The sequence below is a fragment of the Saccoglossus kowalevskii genome, chromosome 7, assembly GCF_978046115.1.
Source record: "Saccoglossus kowalevskii chromosome 7, keSacKowa6.1, whole genome shotgun sequence".
Taxonomy (NCBI): Eukaryota; Metazoa; Hemichordata; class Enteropneusta; family Harrimaniidae; genus Saccoglossus; species Saccoglossus kowalevskii.
Genome location: NC_140647.1, coordinates 39,872,424 through 39,880,351, shown reverse-complemented (window position 1 = coordinate 39,880,351; position 7,928 = coordinate 39,872,424).

The following is a 7,928-nucleotide window of genomic DNA, read 5'->3' as shown; positions in this document are numbered from 1 at the left end:
CGAACATACATTGTATACATTTGTTTTCTCTTTAGTTACAATTTTTAAGCAAATCTTTCATTCAGCCATGATTTCAAATGTCGACCAATTATTTTGGGGGATATTTGAAAAAGTCACTTGGAATAAACAAACCATGAATACATATCGCTTGATGAAATTAGGCCATAAACTATGTCTGGTATGTACACTGTATGCACACTGTATACAACGAGATATGTGTCTATACGTTGTATACAACGAGATATGAGTCTATCCAATGTATACAACGAGATATGTGTCTATACATTGTATACAACGAGATATGTGTCTATACATTGTATACAACGAGATATGTGTCTATACATTGTATACAACGAGATATGTGGGTATACATTGTATACAACGAGATATGTGTCTATACATTGTACACAACGAGATATGTGGGTATACATTGTATACAACGAGATATGTGTCTATACATTGTATACAACGAGATATGTGTCTATACATTGTATACAACGAGATATGTGTCTATACATTGTATACAACGAGATATGTGGGTATACATTGTATACAACGAGATATGAGTCTATACACTGTATACAACGAGATATGTGTCTATACATTGTATACAACGAGATATGTGTCTATACATTGTATATAACGAGATAGGTGTCTATACACTGTATACAACGACATATGTTTCTATACATTGTATACAACGAGATATGTTGCTGTACAATGTATACAACGAGATATGTGTCTATACATTGTATACAACAAAACATGTGTCTATACATTGTATGCAACGAGATATGTGTCTATACATTGTATACAACGAGATATGTGTCTATACATTGTATATAACGAGATAGGTGTCTATACACTGTATACAACGACATATGTTTCTATACATTGTATACAACGAGATATGTTGCTGTACAATGTATACAACGAGATATGTGTCTATACATTGTATACAACAAAACATGTGTCTATACATTGTATGCAACGAGATATGTCTCTATACATTGTATACAACGAGATATGTGTCTACACATTGTATACAACAAGATATGTTGCTGTACAATGTATACAACGAGATATGTGTCTATATATTGTAAACAACAAGATATGTGTCTATATATTGTATACAACAAGATATGTCTCTAAACATTGTATACAACGAGATATGTGTCTATACATTGTATACAGCGAGATATATGTCTACACATTGTATACAACGAGATATGTGTCTATATATTGTAAACAACAAGATATGTGTCTATATATTGTAAACAACAAGATATGTGTCTAAACATTGTATACAACGAGATATGTGTCTACACATTATATACAACGAGATATGTGTCTACACATTGTCTAAAACGAGATATGTGTCCATATATTGTATACAACGAGATATGTGTCTACACATTGTATACAACGAGATATGTGTCTATACATTGTATACAACGAGATATGTGTCTACACATTGTATACAACGAGATATGTGTCTATACATTGTATACAACGAGATATGTGTCTAAAAATTGTATACAACGAGATATGTGTCTATACATTGTATACAACGAAATATGTGTCTAAACATTGTATACAACAATATGTGTTTATACATTGTATAAAACGAGATATGTGTCTATACATTGTATACAACGAGATATGTGTCTACACATTGTATACAACGAAATATGTGTCTAAACATTGTATACAACAATATATGTGTTTATACATTGTATAAAACGAGATATGTGTCTATACATTGTATACAACGAGATATGTGGGTATACATTGTATACAACGAGATATGAGTCTATACACTGTATACAACGAGATATGTGTCTATACATTGTATACAACGAGATATGTGTCTATACATTGTATATAACGAGATAGGTGTCTATACACTGTATACAACGACATATGTTTCTATACATTGTATACAACGAGATATGTTGCTGTACAATGTATACAACGAGATATGTGTCTATACATTGTATACAACAAAACATGTGTCTATACATTGTATGCAACGAGATATGTCTCTATACATTGTATACAACGAGATATGTGTCTACACATTGTATACAACAAGATATGTTGCTGTACAATGTATACAACGAGATATGTGTCTATATATTGTAAACAACAAGATATGTGTCTATATATTGTATACAACAAGATATGTCTCTAAACATTGTATACAACGAGATATGTGTCTATACATTGTATACAGCGAGATATATGTCTACACATTGTATACAACGAGATATGTGTCTATATATTGTAAACAACAAGATATGTGTCTATATATTGTAAACAACAAGATATGTGTCTAAACATTGTATACAACGAGATATGTGTCTACACATTATATACAACGAGATATGTGTCTACACATTGTCTAAAACGAGATATGTGTCCATATATTGTATACAACGAGATATGTGTCTACACATTGTATACAACGAGATATGTGTCTATACATTGTATACAACGAGATATGTGTCTACACATTGTATACAACGAGATATGTGTCTATACATTGTATACAACGAGATATGTGTCTACACATTGTATACAACGAAATATGTGTCTAAACATTGTATACAACAATATATGTGTTTATACATTGTATAAAACGAGATATGTGTCTATACATTGTATACAACGAGATATGTCTCTACACATTGTATAAAACGAGATATGTGCCCTGTATTGTATACAACGAGATATGTGTCTACACATTGTATACAACGAGATATGTGTCTATACATTGCATACAACGAGATATGTGTCTATACATTGTATACAACGAGATATGTGTCTAAAAATTGTATACAACGAGATATGTGTCTATACATTGTATACAACAATATATGTGTTTATACATTGTATAAAACGAGATATGTGTCTATACATTGTATACAACGAGATATGTGTCTAAACATTTTATACAGCGAGATATGTGTCTACACATTGTATACAACGAGATATGTGTCTATATATTGTAAACAACAAGATATGTGTCTATATATTGTATACAACGAGATTTGTGTCTATACATTGTATACAACGAGATATGTGTCTAAACATTGTATACAACGAGATGTGTGTCTACACATTGCAGACAACGAGATATGTGTCTATACATTGTATACAACGAGATATGTGTCTAAACATTGTATACAACGAGATATGTGTCTATACATTGTATACAACGAGATATGTGTCTGTACATTGTATACAACGAAATATGTGTCTATATATTGTATACAACAAGATATGTGTTTATACATTGTATAAAACGAGATATGTGTCTATACATTGTATACAACGAGATATGTGTCTAAACATTTTATACAGCGAGATATGTGTCTACACATTGTATACAACGAGATATGTGTCTATATATTGTATACAACAAGATATGTGTCTATACATTGTATACAACGAGATATGTGTCTAAACGTTGTATACAACGAGATATGTGTCTATATATTGTATACAACAAGATATGTGTCTATACATTGTATACAACGAGATATGTGTCTACACATTGTATACAACGAGATATATGTCTATACATTGTATACAACGAGATATGTAACTATACAATGTATACAACGAGATATGTGTCTAAACATTGTATACAACGAGATATGTGTCTATACATTGTATACAACGAGATATGTGTCTAAACATTGTATACAACGAGATGTGTATCTACACATTGTATAAAACGAGATATGTGTCTATATATTGTAACCAACAAGATATGTGTCTATATATTGTATACAACGAGATATGTGTCTACACATTGTATACAACGAGATATGTGTCTACACATTATATACAACGAGATATGTGTCTACACATTGTCTAAAACGAGATATGTGTCCATATATTGTATACAACGAGATATGTGTCTACACATTGTATACAACGAGATATGTGTCTATACATTGTATACAACGAGATATGTGTCTACACATTGTATACAACGAGATATGTGTCTATACATTGTATACAACGAGATATGTGTCTAAAAATTGTATACAACGAGATATGTGTCTATACATTGTATACAACAAAATATGTGTCTAAACATTGTATACAACAATATGTGTTTATACATTGTATAAAACGAGATATGTGTCTATACATTGTATACAACGAGATATGTGTCTACACATTGTATACAACGAAATATGTGTCTAAACATTGTATACAACAATATATGTGTTTATACATTGTATAAAACGAGATATGTGTCTATACATTGTATACAACGAGATATGTGTCTACACATTGTATAAAACGAGATATGTGCCCTGTATTGTATACAACGAGATATGTGTCTACACATTGTATACAACGAGATATGTGTCTATACATTGTATACAACGAGATATGTGTCTATACATTGTATACAACGTGATATGTGTCTAAAAATTGTATACAACGAGATATGTGTCTATACATTGTATACAACGAAATATGTGTCTAAACATTGTATACAACAATATATGTGTTTATACATTGTATAAAGCGAGATATGTGTCTATACATTGTATACAACGAGATATGTGTCTAAACATTTTATACAGCGAGATATGTGTCTACACATTGTATACAACGAGATATGTGTCTATATATTGTAAACAACAAGATATGTGTCTATATATTGTATACAACGAGATTTGTGTCTATACATTGTATACAACGAGATATGTGTCTAAACATTGTATACAACGAGATGTGTGTCTACACATTGCATACAACGAGATATGTGTCTATACATTGTATACAACGAGATATGTGTCTAAACATTGTATACAACGAGATATGTGTCTATACATTGTATACAACGAGATATGTGTCTGTACATTGTATACAACGAAATATGTGTCTAAACATTGTATACAACAATATATGTATTTATACATTGTATAAAACGAGATATGTGTCTATACATTGTATACAACGAGATATGTGTCTAAACATTTTATACAGCGAGATATGTGTCTACACATTGTATACAACGAGATATGTGTCTATATATTGTAAACAACAAGATATGTGTCTATATATTGTATACAACGAGATTTGTGTCTATACATTGTATACAACGAGATATGTGTCTAAACATTGTATACAGCGAGATGTGTGTCTACACATTGCAGACAACGAGATATGTGTCTATACATTGTATACAACGAGATATGTGTCTAAACATTGTATACAACGAGATATGTGTCTATACATTGTATACAACGAGATATGTGTCTGTACATTGTATACAACGAAATATGTGTCTAAACATTGTATACAACAATATATGTGTTTATACATTGTATAAAACGAGATATGTGTCTATACATTGTATACAACGAGATATGTGTCTAAACATTTTATACAGCGAGATATGTGTCTACACATTGTATACAACGAGATATGTGTCTATATATTGTATACAACAAGATATGTGTCTATACATTGTATACAACGAGATATGTGTCTACACATTGTATACAACGAGATATGTGTCTATATATTGTATACAACAAGATATGTGTCTATACATTGTATACAACGAGATATGTGTCTACACATTGTATACAACGAGATATGTGTCTATACATTGTATACAACGAGATATGTAACTATACAATGTATACAACGAGATATGTGTCTAAACATTGTATACAACGAGATATGTGTCTATACATTGTATACAACGAGATATGTGTCTAAACATTGTATACAACGAGATGTGTATCTACACATTGTATAAAACGAGATATGTGTCTATATATTGTAACCAACAAGATATGTGTCTACACATTGTATACAAAGAGATATGTGTCTATACATTGTATACAACGAGATATGTGTCTACACATTGTATACAACGAGATATGTGTCTATACATTGTATAGAACGAGATATGTGTCTAAACATTTTATACAACGAGATATGTGTCTATACATTGTATAGAACGAGATATGTGTCTAAACATTGTATACAACGAGATATGTGTCTATACATTTTATACAACGAGATATGTGTCTCTACATTGTATACAAAGAGATATGTGTCTATACAATGTACACAACGAGATATGTGTCTATACATTGTATACAACGAGACATATTACAATGGCGAGTCTGAAACAATGGTGAGTCCGAAGAAGGCGATACAGCAGTAATATCTAGCATCACCACGATGTGATAAAAATAGATATCAGTAAACAGAAAAACACATATGCCACTGTTATCAGGTCATATTTGCCCAAAATGACATGGTGCCCTAAGAAGAACACGTTGGCTGCAATTACTCAAAAACGAGCAGAGCCAATGATAAATATCTTCTTCTATTAGTTCGTAAGTCTCGAATCTCGGTTTTTTATTTTTGTATCAACGATTCACAGAGAGGGCAAGGTGTGTATCAAATCATTGTATATTTTTATTGCGCTCACTAATAGACCACCGACATTACCGCATTTTCTAAATAAAGACCACTTTTGTTTTGGTGTGTCTCGTGGAATTGAATGGTATTCGTTTAAATATGTTTCATGTATGGGCTTTTGATAATGCTACAGGTGTTAATGATGGACTTCACAAGTTATGGAAATAAGTATTTAAACTATCATGTAATGTATGTAACCCAGCACAGTTAGAAGTGAAATTTGTCGTTGCACAGTGAAATCTCGACACTATGATCCGCGTCATCAAAATAAATTCTAATCGTTACATTGCGATTGCTGTCAATTTCAGTGTTGGACATATCATTTATCTCGGTGCTGGACATATCATTTATTTCAGTGTTGGACATATCATTTATCTCGGTGTTGGACATATCATTTATTTCGGTGTTGGACATATCATTTATTTCGGTGTTTAAACAGAGATGTAGAGATATTGACGTTCAGCTATGGAATGGTGAAATAGACAATTATCTGAAACTTGGTCTATATAAAATATTCAAAACAACCTTAAATTCTACAATTTACCCACTCTGTGTCAGTAATACAGCTTTCGGGGTGCATTGTCCAGGTTACGTGTATCTGCGCATTCACTAAAAATATTATCAATACATGTATTAATATAAATGTATCAATAACCCCAAAATAGGAAGAACATGTGCTTTGTGTATCAACAGAGTCGTAGAAGACGAATATAATATAAGCTTCAAAAACTTAAGAAACGAATATATCCCTGAATATTATGTTAAAGATCGCCATCGCCTGCTGATATTTTGTGAACTTCTGAACTGTACTCATCCATTTTTTTTCACTATACATTTATTAAACGCACTTAGATATTAATTTAAAGGGTGGTAATCGTCGCGCCACGCATGCACGAGATATATGTGTTTCATATAAACAAACATGGCGACTTTGACTGTTGCACAGATCAACGATTACTAACTGAGGCGTTATCAAGCTTTACTTAGGTATGTTTTTACGTGATTGGAAGGTATCGGAGAAGTCATCGCTGGTAATTAGTGCAATTAGTAATTAGTCGAGCCCAGGTCAAACTTCATACTTGTGGGAAAATCAATGTTTATCAACACAAATGTCGCACATGCGCAGCGCGACGAACAACCCCTCTTAAGCAGTGTCCTATTTACTTGTAAATAAAAAGCCTTTTGTGCTGAAATGAAAGTTACCTTTTGGCCCCTATCGGCGAAGTCTGGGACGTGGACTTATATGTTTTGGGTGCGTCGGTGTAGCGTTATTTAATGTCTGTAATTTTGTGTATATGTTTTTTGTTTGCTTTATTGTTGGCATAAGTTCAATAATTATAATTCTACTATCATAATGTTAATATCTGTGTACGTCAGGTCCTGTAGTCTGTACGGAATAAAATATATAAATGTATTTATATTACAGAAATGAGTAGTCTCAATGGGCGGTTAAAGTG